The sequence below is a fragment of the Mytilus californianus genome, unplaced genomic scaffold (assembly GCF_021869535.1).
Source record: "Mytilus californianus isolate M0D057914Y unplaced genomic scaffold, xbMytCali1.0.p SCAF_3, whole genome shotgun sequence".
Classification (NCBI taxonomy): Eukaryota; Metazoa; Mollusca; class Bivalvia; order Mytilida; family Mytilidae; genus Mytilus; species Mytilus californianus.
In genome coordinates, this window is record NW_026262679.1 from 74837196 (window position 1) to 74861863 (window position 24668).

The 24668-nt window shown below is 30.2% G+C and overlaps 1 long non-coding RNA gene across 2 annotated transcripts in view; it reads left to right on the forward strand.

Moving 5' to 3' along the window:
• Positions 1–5334: 5334 nt before the first annotated feature.
• LOC127733270 (uncharacterized) overlaps positions 5335–24668 on the forward strand; it is a 266208-nt gene continuing 246874 nt past the window's right edge. For both annotated transcript variants that reach the window (XR_007997029.1, XR_007997015.1), the window contains exon 1: positions 5335–5359. This is a non-coding gene — a long non-coding RNA (uncharacterized LOC127733270). The remainder of the gene's footprint in view (positions 5360–24668) is intronic.

Below are 24668 nucleotides of genomic sequence, written 5' to 3' on the forward strand. Positions count from 1 at the left end.
AACAACTACATTACGTTAAGTCACATACACATCAAGTAATGTTAAAACCACATTGCCTAATGACACAACCACATTAAATAATGGTGAAACCACATCGAGTAATGACAAAACCATATTAAGTAATGACAAAACTATATCAAGTCAATACGAAACCATATCGTGTAATATCGGAATAGCATTAAGTAATGACTATTCCATATTGAGTTATATCAAACTGTGACATCATTACGTAAAGTCAAAACCATATTATGTAAAGACAAACTATCATTATAAGTTATATGGTTCGCTACTGACCCCCAACGGATCCATAGAGGGTTAGTAAAATCCATAGGGGGTGAGGCCGAAGGCCGAATCTCCTATGGATTTTATTCACCATCTATGGTCCGTAGGGGGTCAGTAGTGAACTGTATAACGAATTTATCGCACGCGGGACTTTTCTGCTGCGTTTTGTAGAAAAATAAACAATGAAACACAACAACATTAATATATGACGCCACCATTAGCAGTAGACGTGACGTCATGAACCCCCTATGAAATTTACTAACCCCCTACGGATCCATAGGGGGTCACCACGTGACGGCGTTAAACCAATCACAACGTGATAGTTTACCCGCGGTGCGATAACAAGTAATAATTAATAGAACAGCATAACGTAATATCATGCAGAGTTCCACATAAGACAGCTGTGGCGTTCCATAGATAGCAGTATTGCATTTGTATATGCTGAATTCTAACATGACGTTCTTCAAACGCTTTGAGTACACACCCGTGGTAAAATATGAAAAAAGTAAAATCACAAAAATACTGAACTCCGAGGAAAATTCAATCGGAAAGTCCCTAATCACATGGCAAAATCAAATGACGAAACACATCAAACGAATGGACAACAACTGTCATATTCCTGACTTGGTACAGGCATTTTCAAATGTAGAAAATGGTGGATTGAACCTGGTTTTATAGCGCTAAACCTCTCACTTGTACGACAGTCTTATCAAATTCCGTTATATTTACAACGATGCGTGAACAAAACAGACATTATAAATAAAATAGTCAAAATATGGGTACAGCAGTCATCACTGTGTTACAATATCAAAACAAACAATTATTTACAAAAAAGCCCAAAAGCATCTATCAAATTAAAAACCACATTCATTGCTTTGCGTGTCTGACGTCAGAAAATGTAAACGTCACATAAGAAAAAAGTTTGTCATTCAATGTTTATTCAAAACAATTTTATAATTTCACATGGGGAATGTTGGTATTCAGGGTTAAAAAATCAAAAGTTATGTTAGAATTAATTTCAGAAATAGACCGAGATTTAAAATTGTCAAGAAGTTCTTTAGAATTTTTAAGAATCCACATATAGTTAATACCACTACGCGAGTAAAATAAATTTGTCGTTTGTCGTTCAAAGTATTTTCAAATTTATAATAGAACAATAACATAATGACATATAATAGAACAATAACATAATGCCGGAATATATTGTTTGGGCTGTTCCGATCGTACTCCCGCGTCATATGCTTTTTTATGAATGAGCTACCCGACGTCATAGAACGATGACGTAAGAATATAAGCATTTTACGGGAAAATACACGCTTGTGAAACCGAAAATCATCACAACAAGGAAACGTAAACAAACGATGCTAAAATGTGTTATATAAGCCATTTTTTGTTTCCTTATAAGATATATAAATACAATTATCATTTAGATTCATTCAAACCTATCTAAATATGTCATTGTAAATAGTTTAAGCATGCCATTTATTCAGTTTGCTCCGTTCTTTTACGTCAATTTAATAGTGCGTTTATTTATGGGAACGGCAAATAATGCCTTCACCTAGAGCGCTTCGATCCAAAAGAATTGCCGTATTTGTCCTATTAGAATCGAAATAATTCATGGGGGCTTGAATATATCGTGATTTTACCACGGGTTGTCCCTTTATGCCGATATTTTACCCCTCGCTATCGCTCAGGGTAAAATATTTGTCATAAAGGGCCAACCCGTGGTAAAATCACGATATATGCAAGCCCCCATGAATTATTTCTTAATTAATCATTATGTGTGAAACTATATGTAATTATAAACTTTTTAAAGACGTTTTTGTCAAATATTGTCTATCCTGTTACTGTCCGGATAGACAAATTCCTATTTATGAATGCTGTTGTGAAATAACTACTCCCTTTCATAAAGTGATAATGTTTTTCTGTTGTGATATTGGTTTCCAACACGTAATTGCACTTTTTACAAGTATAATATTGGTGTAATTAATAAATATGTTGGTAACAGCATAGACATGACAAAAGGGTACCCACTATTTTTTCACTAAATGTCTTGAATTTTCTTTTCTCTACACTGTTATGCAAGAAACGTGCAATGTTAAATTTTTAGGATGATTTGTGCTTTTGAAATCAGCACTGAATAGTTCCATATTCATAGGGGGACCAATTTAACTGTTGATTTAGTAGTGGTAACAGGATAGACATGCACTTCATGTACACCGATTGAATTTAGTTTGTAGAAAAAAATGTTACATAGAATAATAAAGAAGCAGTGATTTTTCGTTAGAGTTATCATCAACATTCTAAAAAATTCCTTTTGCAGATAGCAAGGCAATCAGAAAATAGCAAAAAAATCATTTGAAATGTGTTACCCTGACACTGCACGCACATAAATTACTTAAATATATTTTAATCTTATCAAAAGAGATCTGATTCGTGTTTATCAATGATGTTCCGAATCATAAATCTCACAAACTTTTATTTAAACACTTACAACTGCATTTTCCTTTAAAAAATTTTTTTTAGCAAAGGTGTACTGAAAATTCGACAATTTTTTTAAATGACCGTCTTAGTATTATGCACTCTATCCGCGTGATTATCAAATATTTAGTTGACACAAGATATATCGGATAGTTTTGTATAACATAGGAACAAACTATAAAAATCAGTTCGAAAGGGCTTGCTTGACTCATGAGATCGATACAAAGCAGAAAAACATTTTACAAAAACAGACCGGACGTGGTAGGATATTTACACATCCCTAATGTCACCGCATGAAATATTTCTTTAAGTTTATTTTTATTATTGTTATTTATTTATTTTTTATGTTATACATGCATTCATATCATATTTCATATTCATTATTATATTACATTGACGCTTTACGAATGATAAATCCAAATCAAGCACGCCTTTTTACCGGTATGTCCTCTAGTTACCGCCAAAAAATCCCTTCTTACCTGTAATATCTTTTTATACCTGTAGTCACTCAGGCGTTGGAACCTGCAGATGGCTTGCGCCATTAGCTATATATATTTACAGGTTGGTGTTTTTATTTGTTAGTTTTTAGGTAAGGTTCTAATATTTTCGTTTATAACTGGGTAATTTTTTTGACTACTATTGTTTAAGGTTCATCATAACCTTTTGGCTAATACGGCCGTATTTACACCACAAATTTTACTCTGAGTACAGACAAACCTGTGCACCTGTAAAAGTTTTAAGGCATGGCAGGACCTAGATTATTAAATTTTAAATGCATTTTATGATTCAGAAAATTATAAACTTTTTCTGGATTTTGCTATTCATTTTTTTTTCATTCCTGCAGAAGGTGCAAAAATAAACTAAGTAGGGAAAACGTTTGAGAAGCTCCCCTCATGTAATCAATGTTGTGAGTAGTATTGATTCAAATGGACAATAGATGGACAATAGACACCTGTAAACAATAGGTGATTTAAACTGTGTAACTGAGTGGACCGTATCAAATGAAACTCGTGTGTTTGTTTATTTTGCTATCTTCTGCAGACTGGAAAAAAATGCACATCAAAATCCAAGTAAGTAATTGATTTTCTGAAACATAGACTCCATATAACTTTTATATATCTAGGCCCTGCCATGCCTTAAAACTTTCCTAGATGCATAAGTTTATCTGTAGTCATAGTAGATTTTTGGGTGTAAATTAAAAACGGCCATATTTTTCAATTCCTTCAGATGAACCTTAATGGCATACAGTGGCGGGTCCGGGGGGTCTTGGAGTTGGAACCCCCTTTTTTTGACGGATCATTGCATTTGAATGGGGGCATATTGTTGGTACTCCCCTTTTAAAAATGACTGGATCCGCCCCTGGGTATATTTATACTATTTGTAACTATCATTGTATATATATTTACAGAATAAATATTTGTGGGCACTTACGAACTTGTACAGCCATATGGGAAAAATACCCAGCGACACTTACAACAAAAAAAGACACAAAGTACAGATCTGAGAGTACTCTCAGTTACTGACAGCAATAGTTCAAAGCAAATAACAGCTAATAAAAAATCATGTATCTATGATTAAAATGTGTTAACTTTTTACAATTTTAGAGGAATTGTGAATGGTGTACAAGTCGTATGAAAATTGTAAAGCAATGCATTCATCCAACAAAATTGTAAAACTGTGCACTACATAAAATATTTAAGCATGCATAGTTTTTCAATTGTTTGGTCGGAACTGGCTGCATTACTTTCCGTGCATTAGCACGCACAGTTTTGATCAACTCGGCTACATTAATAGGTTGGGAACAAACCCACTATATGGTTTTTATACCTGTATAGAGGAATAATCCTTCTATAGAGGGGTATTTTTGTTAAGACTGGATTTATAGCAAAATAGGGCAGAATGGCATTTTCTAGATATATTGGCTATAATCTATAGCACTATATGCATCAATTATTGCACTTGACTAAAAATTGGGATGCCCAGTTTTCTGCTAAAGTGACAGAACTTGCAATCTATTGTATACCTATCTGAACACCTGATCAACAACAAAAGGGACAGTTGACCTTTAAATTTTATGTTAAATCTAACAATAGAAATTCTGTTCAGTGGGCATAACTGAGTGGAATTTAACTGCTCATCACAGCTTTCAATTATGGTGAACAACAGATTGTATATTCAGTCAGTTTAGCAGTAAACTGGGCATGTGCATATCAAATTAAGTACATCCAATTGGTGCATCAAATGTTGCAGGTTACTGCCATAATAAGTAGAAAATACCATTCTGCCCTATTTTGCTTTTAAACCAGTCTAAACAAAAATACCCCTCTAAAGATCTATAGAAGGATTATTCCTCTATACAGGTATACACACCATATAGAGGGTTTGTTCCCAACCTGATTATTTCAAGGATTTGTATTACCAGAGACATATAATACATATATGTATTATATGTACTGTTCAAATTTACAATTTCCATGGGGAATACAATTATGCATAGTATACAGATTGGAAAATTGCAAAACAATGAATGGCCAGTTCATCATTATTTTGTTTTTGTTTCAGATACCAGCCTAATTGTAGATGCCTAGATGATGATGTAGGTATTTTGTCATTACAATTGTACTTAAACTGTTAATAGTTGAAAGGTAATAAAATCAGTTTTCCCTGGAGAAACAGCTTGAAAATTTATTACAAATTAGTCCAAAATTTCTTTTTCAAATTTATACTCTAATGAAATATATTTTAATAAGAAAGTATACTTAGTATTCTCGTTTGAATTGTTTTACATTGTCATTTCGGGGCCTTTTATAGCTGACTGTGCAGTATGGGCTTTGCTCATTGTTGAAGGCCGTACAGTGACCTATAGTTGTTAATTTCTGTGTCATTTGGTCTCTTGTGGAGAGTTGTCTCATTGGCATTCATACCACATCTTCTTTTTTATTTGTACTCCACGAAAGTAAAGTTTCCGATTGTCAATTTGGATATCTACATATTTAGTCGATTTTTTTAAAGTAATTTGGAAAATATGACTTGATTTAGGTTGTTTGAAATTCAGTTGAATTTGAATCATTTCTATTCAAAATGTATACATCAGATTGTTTTGGTAAGCCACCAACTTCAGATAATTTCACACGCACATTAATTTCGGAAATAATGATTATATCATTAAACCGTCCTCATTACTGATTGAAATATAGATTTAAAATGAAAATAAGTTAATGATATATAGTCAAAAAGAGCAATTGAGCAATGATGATGGCTGCCATTAATGCCAGTTTTTCTTTATAGATATTTTGAAAGAAAAGAAAAATTAAAGTAGCCAATTTTTTAAGTTTTATATTTGGTTCAATATTTTTGAACCTATTTTGTTTTTGTTTCAGATACCAGCCCCAGGATATTTACGTCAGGACAGGTAACATATGCATCGGAAAGTAAGTATATTTTTTTTTTTATTTATTAATAGTTGTCTGATAGATATTAAAATAATTTGAATATGTATTACAGATAGACGGGAGCCAAGAGAGAAGAAGACGAAAAGTACAGTCCTAGACATGGAGATGATTTGATTATAGATGCCTAGATGATGATGTAGGTATTTTGTCATTACAATTGTACTTAAACTGTTAATAGTTGAAAGGTAATAAAATCAGTTTTCCCTAGAGAAACAGCTTAAAAATGTATTACAAATTAGTCCAAAATTTCTTTTTCAAATTTATACTCGAATGAAATATATTTTAATAAGAAAGTATACTTAGTATTCTCGTTTGAATTGTTTTACATTGTCATTTCTGGGCCTTTAATAGCTGACTGTGCAGTATGGGCTTTGCTCATTGTTGAAGGCTGTACGGTGACCTATAGTTGTTAATTTCTGTGTCATTTGGTCTCTTGTGGAGAGTTGTCTCATTGGCAATCATACCACATCTTCTTTTTTATTTGTACTCCAATTTAGGATTTGAATTAAAACATGCATCACATTAATTTCTGAATTAATTATAACAGCAAATATTCTCTTAGCATTGACAATTTGGAAACCCTTTCTCTAATAGTCTCACCTGAACGAAAGTAAAGCTTCCGATTGTCAATTTGGATATCTACATATTTAGTCGATTTTTTTAAAGTAATTTGGAAAATATGACTTGATTTAGGTTGTTTGAAATTCAGTTGAATTTGAATCATTTCTGTTCAAAATGTATACATCAGATTGTTTTGGTTAGCCACCAACTTCTGATAATTTGACACGCACATTAATTTCGGAAATAATGATTATATCATTAAACCGTCCTCATTATTGATTGAAATATAGATTTAAAATGAAAATAAGTTAATGATATATAGTCAAAAAGAGCAATTGAGCAATGATGATGGCTGCCATTAATGCCAGTTTTTCTTTATAGATATTTTAAAAGAAAAGAAAAATTAAAGTAGCAAATTTTTTAAGTTTTATATTTGGTTCAATATTTTTGAACTTATTTTGTTTTTGTTTCAGATACCAGCCCCAGGATATTTACGTCAGGACAGGTAACATATGCATCGGAAAGTAAGTATATTTTTTTTTTATTTATTAATAGTTGTCTGATAGATATTAAAATAATTTGAATATGTATTACAGATAGACGGGAGCCAAGAGAGAAGAAGACGAAAAGTACAGTCCTAGACATGGAGATGATTTGATTATAGATGCCTAGATGATGATGTAGGTATTTTGTCATTACAATTGCACTTAAACTGTTAATAGTTGAAAGGTAATAAAATCAGTTTTCCCTAGAGAAACAGCTTGAAAATGTATTACAAATTAGTCCAAAATTTCTTTTTCAAATTTATACTCGAATGAAATATATTTTAATAAGAAAGTATACTTAGTATTCTCGTTTGAATTGTTTTACATTGTCATTTCTGGGCCTTTAATAGCTGACTGTGCAGTATGGGCTTTGCTCATTGTTGAAGGCTGTACGGTGACCTATAGTTGTTAATTTCTGTGTCATTTGGTCTCTTGTGGAGAGTTGTCTCATTGGCAATCATACCACATCTTCTTTTTTATTTGTACTCCAATTTAGGATTTGAATTAAAACATGCATCACATTAATTTCTGAATTAATTATAACAGCAAATATTCTCTTAGCATTGACAATTTGGAAACCCTTTCTCTAATAGTCTCACCTGAACGAAAGTAAAGCTTCCGATTGTCAATTTGGATATCTACATATTTAGTCGATTTTTTTAAAGTAATTTGGAAAATATGACTTGATTTAGGTTGTTTGAAATTCAGTTGAATTTGAATCATTTCTGTTCAAAATGTATACATCAGATTGTTTTGGTTAGCCACCAACTTCTGATAATTTGACACGCACATTAATTTCGGAAATAATGATTATATCATTAAACCGTCCTCATTATTGATTGAAATATAGATTTAAAATGAAAATAAGTTAATGATATATAGTCAAAAAGAGCAATTGAGCAATGATGATGGCTGCCATTAATGCCAGTTTTTCTTTATAGATATTTTGAAAGAAAAGAAAAATTAAAGTAGCAAATTTTTTAAGTTTTATATTTGGTTCAATATTTTTGAACTTATTTTGTTTTTGTTTCAGATACCAGCCCCAGGATATTTACGTCAGGACAGGTAACATATGCATCGGAAAGTAAGTATATTTTTTTTTTATTTATTAATAGTTGTCTGATAGATATTAAAATAATTTGAATATGTATTACAGATAGACGGGAGCCAAGAGAGAAGAAGACGAAAAGTACAGTCCTAGACATGGAGATGATTTGATTATAAATGCCTAGATGATGATGTAGGTATTTTGTCATTACAATTGCATTTAAACTGTTAATAGTTGAAAGGTAATAAAATCAGTTTTCTCTAGAGAAACAGCTTGAAAATGTATTACAAATTAGTCCAAAATTTCTTTTTCAAATTTATACTCGAATGAAATATATTTTAATAATAAAGTATACTTAGTATTCTTGTTTGAATTGTTTTTACTTTTACATTGTCATTTCGGGGCCTTTTATAGCTGACTGTGCAGTATGGGCTTTGCTCATTGTTGAAGGCCGTACGGTGACCTATAGTTGTTAATTTCTGTGTCATTTGGTCTCTTGTGGAGAGTTGTCTCATTGGCAATCATACCACATCTTCTTTTTTATTTGTACTCCAATTTAGGATTTGAATTAAAACATGCATCACATTAATTTCTGAATTAATTATAACAGCAAATATTCTCTTAGCATTGACAATTTGGAAACCCTTTCTCTAATAGTCTCACCTGAACGAAAGTAAAGTTTCCGATTGTCAATTTGGTTATCTACATATTTAGTTGATTTTTTTAAAGTAATTTGGAAAATATGACTTGATTTAGGTTGTTTGAAATTCAGTTGAATTTGAATCATTTCTATTCAAAATGTATACATCAGATTGTTTTGGTTAGCCACCAACTTCTGATAATTTGACGCGCACATTAATTTCGGAAATAATGATTATATCATTAAACCGTCTTCATTACTGATTGAAATATAGATTTAAAATGAAAATAAGTTAATGATATAGTCAAAAAGAGCAATTGAGCAATGATGATGGCTGCCATTAATGCCAGTTTTTCTTTATAGATATTTTGAAAGAAAAGAAAAACTAAAGTAGCCAATTTTTTAAGTTTTATATTTGGTTCAATATTTTTAACCTTATTTTGTTTTTGTTTCAGATACCAGCCCCAGGATATTTACATCGGGACAGGTAACATATGCATCGGAAAGTAAGTATATTTTTTTTTTATTTATTAATAGTTGTCTGATAGATATTAAAATAATTTGAATATGTATTACAGATAGACGGGAGCCAAGAGAGAAGAAGACGAAAAGTACAGTCCTAGACATGGAGATGATTTGATTATAGATGCCTAGATGATGATGTAGGTATTTTGTCATTACAATTGTACTTAAACTGTTAATAGTTGAAAGGTAATAAAATCAGTTTTCCCTAGAGAAACAGCTTGAAAATGTATTACAAATTAGTCCAAAATTTCTTTTTCAAATTTATACTCGAATGAAATATATTTTAATAAGAAAGTATACTTAGTATTCTCGTTTGAATTGTTTTACATTGTCATTTCGGGGCCTTTTATAGCTGACTGTGCAGTATGGGCTTTGCTCATTGTTGAAGGCCGTACGGTGACCTATAGTTGTTAATTTCTGTGTCATTTGGTCTCTTGTGAAGAGTTGTCTCATTGGCAATCATACCACATCTTCTTTTTTATTTGTACTCCAATTTAGTATTTGAATTAAAACATGCATCACATTAATTTCTGAATTAATTATAACAGCAAATATTCTCTTAGCATTGACAATTTGGAAACCCTTTCTCTAATAGTCTCACCTGAACGAAAGTAAAGTTTCCGATTGTCAATTTGGATATCTACATATTTAGTCGATTTTTTTAAAGTAATTTGAAAAATATGACTTGATTTAGGTTGTTTGAAATTCAGTTGAATTTGAATCATTTCTATTCAAAATGTATACATCAGATTGTTTTGGTTAGCCACCAACTTCAGATAATTTCACACGCACATTAATTTCGGAAATAATGATTATATCATTAAACCGTCCTCATTACTGATTGAAATATAGATTTAAAATGAAAATAAGTTAATGATATATAGTCAAAAAGAGCAATTGAGCAATGATGATGGCTGCCATTAATGCCAGTTTTTCTTTATAGATATTTTGAAAGAAAAGAAAAATTAAAGTAGCCAATTTTTTAAGTTTTATATTTGGTTCAATATTTTTGAACTTATTTTGTTTTTGTTTCAGATACCAGCCCCAGGATATTTACGTCAGGACAGGTAACATATGCATCGGAAAGTAAGTATATTTTTTTTTTATTTATTAATAGTTGTCTGATAGATATTTAAATAATTTGAATATGTATTACAGATAGACGGGAGCCAAGAGAGAAGAAGACGAAAAGTACAGTCCTAGAAATGGAGATGATTTGATTATAGATGCCTAGATGATGATGTAGGTATTTTGTCATTACAATTGTACTTAAACTGTTAATAGTTGAAAGGTAATAAAATCAGTTTTCCCTAGAGAAACAGCTTGAAAATGTATTACAAATTAGTCCAAAATTTCTTTTTCAAATTTATACTCGAATGAAATATATTTTAATAAGAAAGTATACTTAATATTCTCGTTTGAATTGTTTTACATTGTCATTTCGGGGCCTTTTATAGCTGACTGTGCAGTATGGGCTTTGCTCATTGTTGAAAGCCATACGGTGACCTATAGTTGTTAATTTTTGTGTCATTTGGTCTCTTGTGGAGAGTTGTCTCATTGGCAATCATACCACATCTTCTTTTTTATTTGTACTCCAATTTAGGATTTGAATTAAAACATGCATCACATTAATTTCTGAATTAATTATAACAGCAAATATTCTCTTAGCATTGACAATTTGGAAACCCTTTCTCTAATAGTCTCACCTGAACGAAAGTAAAGCTTCCGATTGTCAATTTGGATATCTACATATTTAGTCGATTTTTTTAAAGTAATTTGGAAAATATGACTTGATTTAGGTTGTTTGAAATTCAGTTGAATTTGAATCATTTCTGTTCAAAATGTATACATCAGATTGTTTTGGTTAGCCACCAACTTCTGATAATTTGACACGCACATTAATTTCGGAAATAATGATTTTATCATTAAACCGTCCTCATTATTGATTGAAATATAGATTTAAAATGAAAATAAGTTAATGATATATAGTCAAAAAGAGCAATTGAGCAATGATGATGGCTGCCATTAATGCCAGTTTTTCTTTATAGATATTTTGAAAGAAAAGAAAAATTAAAGTAGCCAATTTTTTAATGTTTTATATTTGGTTCAATATTTTTGAACTTATTTTGTTTTTGTTTCAGATACCAGCCCCAGGATATTTACGTCAGGACAGGTAACATATGCATCGGAAAGTAAGTATATTTTTTTTTTATTTATTAATAGTATAGTTGTCTGATAGATATTAAAATAATTTGAATATGTATTACAGATAGACGGGAGCCAAGAGAGAAGAAGACGAAAAGTACAGTCCTAGACATGGAGATGATTTGATTGTAGATGCCTAGATGATGATGTAGGTATTTTGTCTCTACAATTGCACTTAAACTGTTAATAGTTGAAAGGTAATAAAATCAATTTTCTCTAGAGAAACAGCTTGAAAATGTATTACAAATTAGTCCAAAATTTCTTTTTCAAATTTATACTCGAATGAAATATATTTTAATAAGAAAGTATACTTAGTATTCTCGTTTGAATTGTTTTACATTGTCATTTCGGGGCCTTTTATAGCTGACTGTGCAGTGTGGGCTTTGCTCATTGTTGAAGGCTGTACGGTGACCTATAGTTGTTAATTTCTGTGTCATTTGGTCTCTTGTGGAGAGTTGTCTCATTGGCAATCATACCACATCTTCTTTTTTATTTGTACTCCAATTTAGGATTTGAATTAAAACATGCATCACATTAATTTCTGAATTAATTATAACAGCAAATATTCTCTTAGCATTGACAATTTGGAAACCCTTTCTCTAATAGTCTCACCTGCACGAAAGTAAAGTTTCCGATTGTCAATTTGGATATCTACATATTTAGTCGATTTTTTTAAAGTAATTTGGAAAATATGACTTGATTTAGGTTGTTTGAAATTCAGTTGAATTTGAATCATTTCTGTTCAAAATGTATACATCAGAATGTTTTGGTTAGCCACCAACTTCTGATAATTTGACACGCACATTAATTTCGGAAATAATGATTATATCATTAAACCGTCCTCATTATTGATTGAAATATAGATTTAAAATGAAAATAAGTTAATGATATATAGTCAAAAAGAGCATTTGAGCAATGATGATGGCTGCCATTAATGCCAGTTTTTCTTTATAGATATTTTGAAAGAAAAGAAAAATTAAAGTAGCAAATTTTTTAAGTTTTATATTTGGTTCAATATTTTTGAACTTATTTTGTTTTTGTTTCAGATACCAGCCCCAGGACATTTACGTCAGGACAGGTAACATATGCATCGGAAAGTAAGTATATTTTTTTTTTATTTCTTAATAGTTGTCTGATAGATATTAAAATAATTTGAATATGTATTACAGATAGACGGGAGCCAAGAGAGAAGAAGACGAAAAGTACAGTCCTAGACATGGAGATTATTTGATTGTAGATGCCTAGATGATGATGTAGGTATTTTGTCATTACAATTGTACTTAAACTGTTAATAGTTGAAAGGTAATAAAATCAGTTTTCCCTGGAGAAACAGCTTGAAAATGTATTACAAATTAGTCCAAAATTTCTTTTTCAAATTTATACTCGAATGAAATATATTTTAATAAGAAAGTATACTTAGTATTCTCGTTTGAATTGTTTCACATTGTCATTTCGGGGCTTTTTATAGCTGACTGTGCAGTATGGGCTTTGCTCATTGTTGAAGGCCGTACGGTGACCTATAGTTGTTAATTTCTGTGTCATTTGGTCTCTTGTGGAGAGTTGTCTCATTGGCAATCATACCACATCTTCTTTTTTATTTGTACTCCAATTTAGGATTTGAATTAAAACATGCATCACATTAATTTCTGAATTAATTATAACAGCAAATATTCTCTTAACATTGACAATTTGGAAACCCTTTCTCTAATAGTCTCACCTGAACGAAAGTAAAGTTTCCGATTGTCAATTTGGATATCTACATATTTAGTCCATTTTTTTAAAGTAATTTGGAAAATATGACTTGATTTAGGTTGTTTGAAATTCAGTTGAATTTGAATCATTTCTGTTCAAAATGTATACATCAGATTGTTTTGGTTAGCCACCAACTTCTGATAATTTGACACACACATTAATTTCGGAAATAATGATTATATCATTAAACCGTCTTCATTACTGATTGAAATATAGATTTTAAATGAAAATAAGTTAATGATATATAGTCAAAAAGAGCATTTGAGCAATGATGATGGCTGCCATTAATTCCAGTTTTTCTTTATAGATATTTTGAAAGAAAAGAAAAATTAAAGTAGCCAATTTTTTAAGTTTTATATTTGGTTCAATATTTTTGAACTTATTTTGTTTTTGTTTCAGATACCAGCCCCAGGATATTTACGTCAGGACAGGTAACATATGCATCGGAAAGTAAGTATATTTTTTTTTTATTTATTAATAGTTGTCTGATAGATATTTAAATAATTTGAATATGTATTACAGATAGACGGGAGCCAAGAGAGAAGAAGACGAAAAGTACAGTCCTAGAAATGGAGATGATTTGATTATAGATGCCTAGATGATGATGTAGGTATTTTGTCATTACAATTGTACTTAAACTGTTAATAGTTGAAAGGTAATAAAATCAGTTTTCCCTAGAGAAACAGCTTGAAAATGTATTACAAATTAGTCCAAAATTTCTTTTTCAAATTTATACTCGAATGAAATATATTTTAATAAGAAAGTATACTTAATATTCTCGTTTGAATTGTTTTACATTGTCATTTCGGGGCCTTTTATAGCTGACTGTGCAGTATGGGCTTTGCTCATTGTTGAAAGCCATACGGTGACCTATAGTTGTTAATTTCTGTGCCATTTGGTCTCTTGTGGAGAGTTGTCTCATTGGCAATCATACCACATCTTCTTTTTTATTTGTACTCCAATTTAGGATTTGAATTAAAACATGCATCACATTAATTTCTGAATTAATTATAACAGCAAATATTCTCTTAGCATTGACAATTTGGAAACCCTTTCTCTAATAGTCTCACCTGAACGAAAGTAAAGCTTCCGATTGTCAATTTGGATATCTACATATTTAGTCGATTTTTTTAAAGTAATTTGGAAAATATGACTTGATTTAGGTTGTTTGAAATTCAGTTGAATTTGAATCATTTCTGTTCAAAATGTATACATCAGATTGTTTTGGTTAGCCACCAACTTCTGATAATTTGACACGCACATTAATTTCGGAAATAATGATTATATCATTAAACCGTCCTCATTATTGATTGAAATATAGATTTAAAATGAAAATAAGTTAATGATATATAGTCAAAAAGAGCAATTGAGCAATGATGATGGCTGCCATTAATGCCAGTTTTTCTTTATAGATATTTTGAAAGAAAAGAAAAATTAAAGTAGCCAATTTTTTAATGTTTTATATTTGGTTCAATATTTTTGAACTTATTTTGTTTTTGTTTCAGATACCAGCCCCAGGATATTTACGTCAGGACAGGTAACATATGCATCGGAAAGTAAGTATATTTTTTTTTTATTTATTAATAGTATAGTTGTCTGATAGATATTAAAATAATTTGAATATGTATTACAGATAGACGGGAGCCAAGAGAGAAGAAGACGAAAAGTACAGTCCTAGACATGGAGATGATTTGATTGTAGATGCCTAGATGATGATGTAGGTATTTTGTCTCTACAATTGCACTTAAACTGTTAATAGTTGAAAGGTAATAAAATCAGTTTTCTCTAGAGAAACAGCTTGAAAATGTATTACAAATTAGTCCAAAATTTCTTTTTCAAATTTATACTCGAATGAAATATATTTTAATAAGAAAGTATACTTAGTATTCTCGTTTGAATTGTTTTACATTGTCATTTCGGGGCCTTTTATAGCTGACTGTGCAGTGTGGGCTTTGCTCATTGTTGAAGGCCGTACGGTGACCTATAGTTGTTAATTTCTGTGTCATTTGGTCTCTTGTGGAGAGTTGTCTCATTGGCAATCATACCACATCTTCTTTTTTATTTGTACTCCAATTTAGGATTTGAATTAAAACATGCATCACATTAATTTCTGAATTAATTATAACAGCAAATATTCTCTTAGCATTGACAATTTGGAAACCCTTTCTCTAATAGTCTCACCTGAACGAAAGTAAAGTTTCCGATTGTCAATTTGGATATCTACATATTTAGTCGATTTTTTTAAAGTAATTTGGAAAATATGACTTGATTTAGGTTGTTTGAAATTCAGTTGAATTTGAATCATTTCTATTCAAAATGTATACATCAGATTGTTTTGGTTAGCCACCAACTTCTGATAATTTGACACGCACATTAATTTCGGAAATAATGATTATATCATTAAACCGTCCTCATTACTGATAGAAATATAGATTTAAAATGAAAATAAGTTAATGATATAGTCAAAAAGAGCAATTGAGCAATGATGATGGCTGCCATTAATGCCAGTTTTTCTTTATAGATATTTTGAAAGAAAAGAAAAATTAAAGTAGCCAATTTTTTAAGTTTTATATTTGGTTCAATATTTTTGAACTTATTTTGTTTTTGTTTCAGATACCAGCCCCAGGATATTTACGTCAGGACAGGTAACATATGCATCGGAAAGTAAGTATATTTTTTTTTTATTTATTAATAGTTGTCTGATAGATATTAAAATAATTTGAATATGTATTACAGATAGACGGGAGCCAAGAGAGAAGAAGACGAAAAGTACAGTCCTAGACATGGAGATGATTTGATTATAGATGGCTAGATGATGATGTAGGTATTTTATCATTACAATTGTACTTAAACTGTTAATAGTTGAAAGGTAATAAAATCAGTTTTCCCTAGAGAAACAGCTTGAAAATGTATTACAAATTAGTCCAAAATTTCTTTTTCAAATTTATACTCGAATGAAATATATTTTAATAAGAAAGTATACTTAGTATTCTTGTTTGAATTGTTTTACATTGTCATTTCGGGGCCTTTTATAGCTGACTGTGCAGTATGGGCTTTGCTCATTGTTGAAGGCCGTACGGTGACCTATAGTTGTTAATTTCTGTGTCATTTGGTCTCTTGTGGAGAGTTGTCTCATTGGCAATCATACCACATCTTCTTTTTTATTTGTACTCCAATTTAGGATTTGAATTAAAACATGCATCACATTAATTTCTGAATTAATTATAACATCAAATATTCTCTTAACATTGACAATTTGGAAACCCTTTCTCTAATAGTCTCACCTGAACGAAAGTAAAGTTTCCGATTGTCAATTTGGATATCTACATATTTAGTCGATTTTTTTTAAAGTAATTTGGAAAATATGACTTGATTTAGGTTGTTTGAAATTCAGTTGAATTTGAATCATTTCTATTCAAAATGTATACATCAGATTGTTTTGGTTAGCCACCAACTTCTGATAATTTGACACGCACATTAATTTCGGAAATAATGATTATATCATTAAACCGTCCTCATTACTGATAGAAATATAGATTTAAAATGAAAATAAGTTAATGATATAGTCAAAAAGAGCAATTGAGCAATGATGATGGCTGCCATTAATGCCAGTTTTTCTTTATAGATATTTTGAAAGAAAAGAAAAATTAAAGTAGCCAATTTTTTAAGTTTTATATTTGGTTCAATATTTTTGAACTTATTTTGTTTTTGTTTCAGATACCAGCCCCAGGACATTTACGTCAGGACAGGTAACATATGCATCGGAAAGTAAGTATATTTTTTTTTTATTTCTTAATAGTTGTCTGATAGATATTAAAATAATTTGAATATGTATTACAGATAGACGGGAGCCAAGAGAGAAGAAGACGAAAAGTACAGTCCTAGACATGGAGATGATTTGATTATAGATGGCTAGATGATGATGTAGGTATTTTGTCATTACAATTGTACTTAAACTGTTAATAGTTGAAAGGTAATAAAATCAGTTTTCCCTAGAGAAACAGCTTGAAAATGTATTACAAATTAGTCCAAAATTTCTTTTTCAAATTTATACTCGAATGAAATATATTTTAATAAGAAAGTATACTTAGTATTCTTGTTTGAATTGTTTTACATTGTCATTTCGGGGCCTTTTATAGCTGACTGTGCAGTATGGGCTTTGCTCATTGTTGAAGGCCGTACGGTGACCTATAGTTGTTAATTTCTGTGTCATTTGGTCTCTTGTGGAGAGTTGTCTCATTGGCAATCATACCACATCTTCTTTTTTATTTGTACTCCAATTTAGGATTTGAATTAAAACATGCATCACATTAATTTCTGAATTAATTATAACATCAAATATTCTCTTAACATTGACAATTTGGAAACCCTTTCTCTAATAGTCTCACCTGAACGAAAGTAAAGTTTCCGATTGTCAATTTGGATATCTACATATTTAGTCGATTTTTTTAAAGTAATTTGGAAAATATGACTTGATTTAGGTTGTTTGAAATTCAGTTGAATTTGAATCATTTCTGTTCAAAATGTATACATCAGATTGTTTTGGTTAGCCACCAACTTCTGATAATTTGACACGCACATTAATTTCGCAAATAATGATTATATCATTAAACCGTCCTCATTACTGATTGAAATATAGATTTAAACTGAAAATAAGTTAATGATATAGTCAAAAAGAGCAATTGAGCAATGATGATGGCTGCCATTAATGCCAGTTTTTCTTTATAGATATTTTGAAAGAAAAGAAAAATTAAAGTAGCCAATTTTTTAAGTTTTATATTTGGTTCAATATTTTTGAACTTATTTTGTTTTTGTTTCAGATACCAGCCCCAGGATATTTACGTCAGGACAGGTAACATATGCATCGGAAAGTAAGTATATTTTTTTTTTATTTATTAATAGTTGTCTGATAGATATTAAAATAATTTGAATATGTATTACAGATAGACGGGAGCCAAGAGAGAAGAAGACGAAAAGTACAGTCCTAGACATGGAGATGATTTGATTATAGATGCCTAGATGATGATGTAGGTATTTTGTCATTACAATTGTACTTAAACTGTTAATAGTTGAAAGGTAATAAAATCAGTTTTCCCTAGAGAAACAGCTTGAAAATGTATTACAAATTAGTCCAAAATTTCTTTTTCAAATTTATACTCGAATGAAATATATTTTAATAAGAAAGTATACTTAGTATTCTCGTTTGAATTGTTTTACATTGTCATTTCGGGGCCTTTTATAGCTGACTGTGCAGTATGGGCTTTGCTCATTGTTGAAGGCCGTACGGTGACCTATAGTTGTTAATTTCTGTGTCATTTGGTCTCTTGTGGAGAGTTGTCTCATTGGCAATCATACCACATCTTCTTTTTTATTTGTACTCCAATTTAGGATTTGAATTAAAACATGCATCACATTAATTTCTGAATTAATTATAACAGCAAATATTCTCTTAGCATTGACAATTTGGAAACCCTTTCTCTAATAGTCTCACCTGAACGAAAGTAAAGTTTCCGATTGTCAATTTGGATATCTACATATTTAGTCGATTTTTTTAAAGTAATTTGGAAAATATGACTTGATTTAGGTTGTTTGAAATTCAGTTGAATTTGAATCATTTCTGTTCAAAATGTATACATCAGATTGTTTTGGTTAGCCACCAACTTCTGATAATTTGACACGCACATTAATTTCGCAAATAATGATTACATCATTAAACCGTCCTCATTACTGATTGAAATATAGATTTAAAATGAAAATAAGTTAATGATATAGTCAAAAAGAGCAATTGAGCAATGATGATGGCTGCCATTAATGCCAGTTTTTCTTTATAGATATTTTGAAAGAAAAGAAAAATTAAAGTAGCCAATTTTTTAAGTTTTATATTTGGTTCAATATTTTTGAACTTATTTTGTTTTTGTTTCAGATACCAGCCCCAGGATATTTACGTCAGGAAAGGTAACATATGCATCGGAAAGTAAGTATATTTTTTTTTTATTTATTAATAGTTGTCTGATAGATATTAAAATAATTTGAATATGTATTACAGATAGACGGGAGCCAAGAGAGAAGAAGACGAAAAGTACAGTCCTAGACATGGAGATGATTTGATTATAGATGCCTAGATGATGATGTAGGTATTTTGTCATTACAATTGTACTTAAACTGTTAATAGTTGAAAGGTAATAAAATCAGTTTTCCCTAGAGAAACAGCTTGAAAATGTATTACAAATTAGTCCAAAATTTCTTTTTCAAATTTATACTCGAATGAAATATATTTTAATAAGAAAGTATACTTAGTATTCTCGTTTGAATTGTTTTACATTGTCATTTCGGGGCCTTTTATAGCTGACTGTGCAGTATGGGCTTTGCTTATTGTTGAAGGCCGTACGGTGACCTATAGTTGTTAATTTCTGTGTCATTTGGTCTCTTGTGGAGAGTTGTCTCATTGGCAATCATACCACATCTTCTTTTTTATTTGTACTCCAATTTAGGATTTGAATTAAAACATGCATCACATTAATTTCTGAATTAATTATAACAGCAAATATTCTCTTAGCATTGACAATTTGGAAACCCTTTCTCTAATAGTCTCACCTGAACGAAAGTAAAGTTTCCGATTGTCAATTTGGATATCTACATATTTAGTCGATTTTTTTAAAGTAATTTGGAAAATATGACTTGATTTAGGTTGTTTGAAATTCAGTTGAATTTGAATCATTTCTGTTCAAAATGTATACATCAGATTGTTTTGGTTAGCCACCAACTTCTGATAATTTGACAAGCACATTAATTTCGCAAATAATGATTATATCATTAAACCGTCCTCATTACTGATTGAAATATAGATTTAAAATGAAAATAAGTTAATGATATAGTCAAAAAGAGCAATTGAGCAATGATGATGGCTGCCATTAATGCCAGTTTTTCTTTATAGATATTTTGAAAGAAAAGAAAAATTAAAGTAGCCAATTTTTTAAGTTTTATATTTGGTTCAATATTTTTGAACTTATTTTGTTTTTATTTCAGATACCAGCCCCAGGATATTTACGTCAGGACAGGTAACATATGCATCGGAAAGTAAGTATATTTTTTTTTTATTTATTAATAGTTGTCTGATAGATATTAAAATAATTTGAATATGTATTACAGATAGACGGGAGCCAAGAGAGAAGAAGACGAAAAGTACAGTCCTAGACATGGAGATGATTTGATTATAGATGCCTAGATGATGATGTAGGTATTTTGTCATTACAATTGTACTTAAACTGTTAATAGTTGAAAGGTAATAAAATCAGTTTTCCCTAGAGAAACAGCTTGAAAATGTATTACAAATTAGTCCAAAATTTCTTTTTCAAATTTATACTCGAATGAAATATATTTTAATAAGAAAGTATACTTAGTATTCTCGTTTGAATTGTTTTACATTGTCATTTCTGGGCCTTTTATAGCTGACTGTGCAGTATGGGCTTTGCTCATTGTTGAAGGCCGTACGGTGACCTATAGTTGTTAATTTCTGTGTCATTTGGTCTCTTGTGGAGAGTTGTCTCATTGGCAATCATACCACATCTTCTTTTTTATTTGTACTCCAATTTAGGATTTGAATTAAAACATGCATCACATTAATTTCTGAATTAATTATAACAGCAAATATTCTCTTAGCATTGACAATTTGGAAACCCTTTCTCTAATAGTCTCACCTGAACGAAAGTAAAGCTTCCGATTGTCAATTTGGATATCTACATATTTAGTCGATTTTTTTAAAGTAATTTGGAAAATATGACTTGATTTAGGTTGTTTGAAATTCAGTTGAATTTGAATCATTTCTGTTCAAAATGTATACATCAGATTGTTTTGGTTAGCCACCAACTTCTGATAATTTGACACACACATTAATTTCGGAAATAATGATTATATCATTAAACCGTCCTCATTATTGATTGAAATATAGATTTAAAATGAAAATAAGTTAATGATATATAGTCAAAAAGAGCAATTGAGCAATGATGATGGCTGCCATTAATGCCAGTTTTTCTTTATAGATATTTTGAAAGAAAAGAAAAATTAAAGTAGCCAATTTTTTAAGTTTTATATTTGGTTCAATATTTTTGAACTTATTTTGTTTTTGTTTCAGATACCAGCCCCAGGATATTTACGTCAGGACAGGTAACATATGCATCGGAAAGTAAGTATATTTTTTTTTTATTTATTAATAGTTGTCTGATAGATATTAAAATAATTTGAATATGTATTACAGATAGACGGGAGCCAAGAGAGAAGAAGACGAAAAGTACAGTCCTAGACATGGAGATGATTTGATTATAGATGCCTAGATGATGATGTAGGTATTTTGTCATTACAATTGTACTTAAACTGTTAATAGTTGAAAGGTAATAAAATCAGTTTTCTCTAGAGAAACAGCTTGAAAATGTATTACAAATTAGTCCAAAATTTCTTTTTCAAATTTATACTCGAATGAAATATATTTTAATAAGAAAGTATACTTAGTATTCTCGTTTGAATTGTTTTACATTGTCATTTCTGGGCCTTTTATAGCTGACTGTGCAGTATGGGCTTTGCTCATTGTTGAAGGCCGTACGGTGACCTATAGTTGTTAATTTCTGTGTCATTTGGTCTCTTGTGGAGAGTTGTCTCATTGGCAATCATACCACATCTTCTTTTTTATTTGTACTCCAATTTAGGATTTGAATTAAAACATGCATCACATTAATTTCTGAATTAATTATAACAGCAAATATTCTCTTAGCATTGACAATTTGGAAACCCTTTCTCTAATAGTCTCACCTGAACGAAAGTAAAGCTTCCGATTGTCAATTTGGATATCTACATATTTAGTCGATTTTTTTAAAGTAATTTGGAAAATATGACTTGATTTAGGTTGTTTGAAATTCAGTTGAATTTGAATCATTTCTGTTCAAAATGTATACATCAGATTGTTTTGGTTAGCCACCAACTTCTGATAATTTGACACACACATTAATTTCGGAAATAATGATTATATCATTAAACCGTCCTCATTATTGATTGAAATATAGATTTAAAATGAAAATAAGTTAATGATATATAGTCAAAAAGAGCAATTGAGCAATGATGATGGCTGCCATTAATGCCAGTTTTTCTTTATAGATATTTTGAAAGAAAAGAAAAATTAAAGTAGCCAATTTTTTAAGTTTTATATTTGGTTCAATATTTTTGAACTTATTTTGTTTTTGTTTCAGATACCAGCCCCAGGACATTTACGTCAGGACAGGTAACATATGCATCGGAAAGTAAGTATATTTTTTTTTTATTTATTAATAATTGTCTGATAGATATTAAAATAATTTGAATATGTATTACAGATAGACGGGAGCCAAGAGAGAAGAAGACGAAAAGTACAGTCCTAGACATGGAGATGATTTGATTATAGATGCCTAGATGATGATGTAGGTATTTTGTCATTACAATTATACTTGAACTGTTAATAGTTGAAAGGTAATAAAATCAGTTTTCCCTAGAGAAACAGCTTGAAAATGTATTACAAATTAGTCCAAAATTTCTTTTTCAAATTTATACTCGAATGAAATATATTTTAATAAGAAAGTATACTTAGTATTCTCGTTTGAATTGTTTTACATTGTCATTTCTGGGCCTTTTATAGCTGACTGTGCAGTATGGGCTCTGCTCATTGTTGAAGGCCGTACGGTGACCTATAGTTGTTAATTTCTGTGTCATTTGGTCTCTTGTGGAGAGTTGTCTCATTGGCAATCATACCACATCTTCTTTTTTATTTGTACTTCAATTTAGGATTTGAATTAAAACATGCATCACATTAATTTCTGAATTAATTATAACATCAAATATTCTCTTAACATTGACAATTTGGAAACCCTTTCTCTAATAGTCTCACCTGAACGAAAGTAAAGTTTCCGATTGTCAATTTGGATATCTACATATTTAGTCGATTTTTTTAAAGTAATTTGGAAAATATGACTTGATTTAGGTTGTTTGAAATTCAGTTGAATTTGAATCATTTCTATTCAAAATGTATACATCAGATTGTTTTGGTTAGCCACCAACTTCTGATAATTTGACACGCACATTAATTTCGCAAATAATGATTACATCATTAAACCGTCCTCATTACTGATTGAAATATAGATTTAAAATGAAAATAAGTTAATGATATAGTCAAAAAGAGCAATTGAGCAATGATGATGGCTGCCATTAATGCCAGTTTTTCTTTATAGATATTTTGAAAGAAAAGAAAAATTAAAGTAGCCAATTTTTTAAGTTTTATATTTGGTTCAATATTTTTGAACTTATTTTGTTTTTGTTTCAGATACCAGCCCCAGGACATTTACGTCAGGACAGGTAACATATGCATCGGAAAGTAAGTATATTTTTTTTTTATTTATTAATAATTGTCTGATAGATATTAAAATAATTTGAATATGTATTACAGATAGACGGGAGCCAAGAGAGAAGAAGACGAAAAGTACAGTCCTAGACATGGAGATGATTTGATTATAGATGCCTAGATGATGATGTAGGTATTTTGTCATTACAATTATACTTAAACTGTTAATAGTTGAAAGGTAATAAAATCAGTTTTCCCTAGAGAAACAGCTTGAAAATGTATTACAAATTAGTCCAAAATTTCTTTTTCAAATTTATACTCGAATGAAATATATTTTAATAAGAAAGTATACTTAGTATTCTCGTTTGATTTGTTTTACATTGTCATTTCTGGGCCTTTTATAGCTGACTGTGCAGTATGGGCTCTGCTCATTGTTGAAGGCCGTACGGTGACCTATAGTTGTTAATTTCTGTGTCATTTGGTCTCTTGTGGAGAGTTGTCTCATTGGCAATCATACCACATCTTCTTTTTTATTTGTACTCCAATTTAGGATTTGAATTAAAACATGCATCACATTAATTTCTGAATTAATTATAACATCAAATATTCTCTTAACATTGACAATTTGGAAACCCTTTCTCTAATAGTCTCACCTGAACGAAAGTAAAGTTTCCGATTGTCAATTTGGATATCTACATATTTAGTCGATTTTTTTAAAGTAATTTGGAAAATATGACTTGATTTAGGTTGTTTGAAATTCAGTTGAATTTGAATCATTTCTATTCAAAATGTATACATCAGATTGTTTTGGTTAGCCACC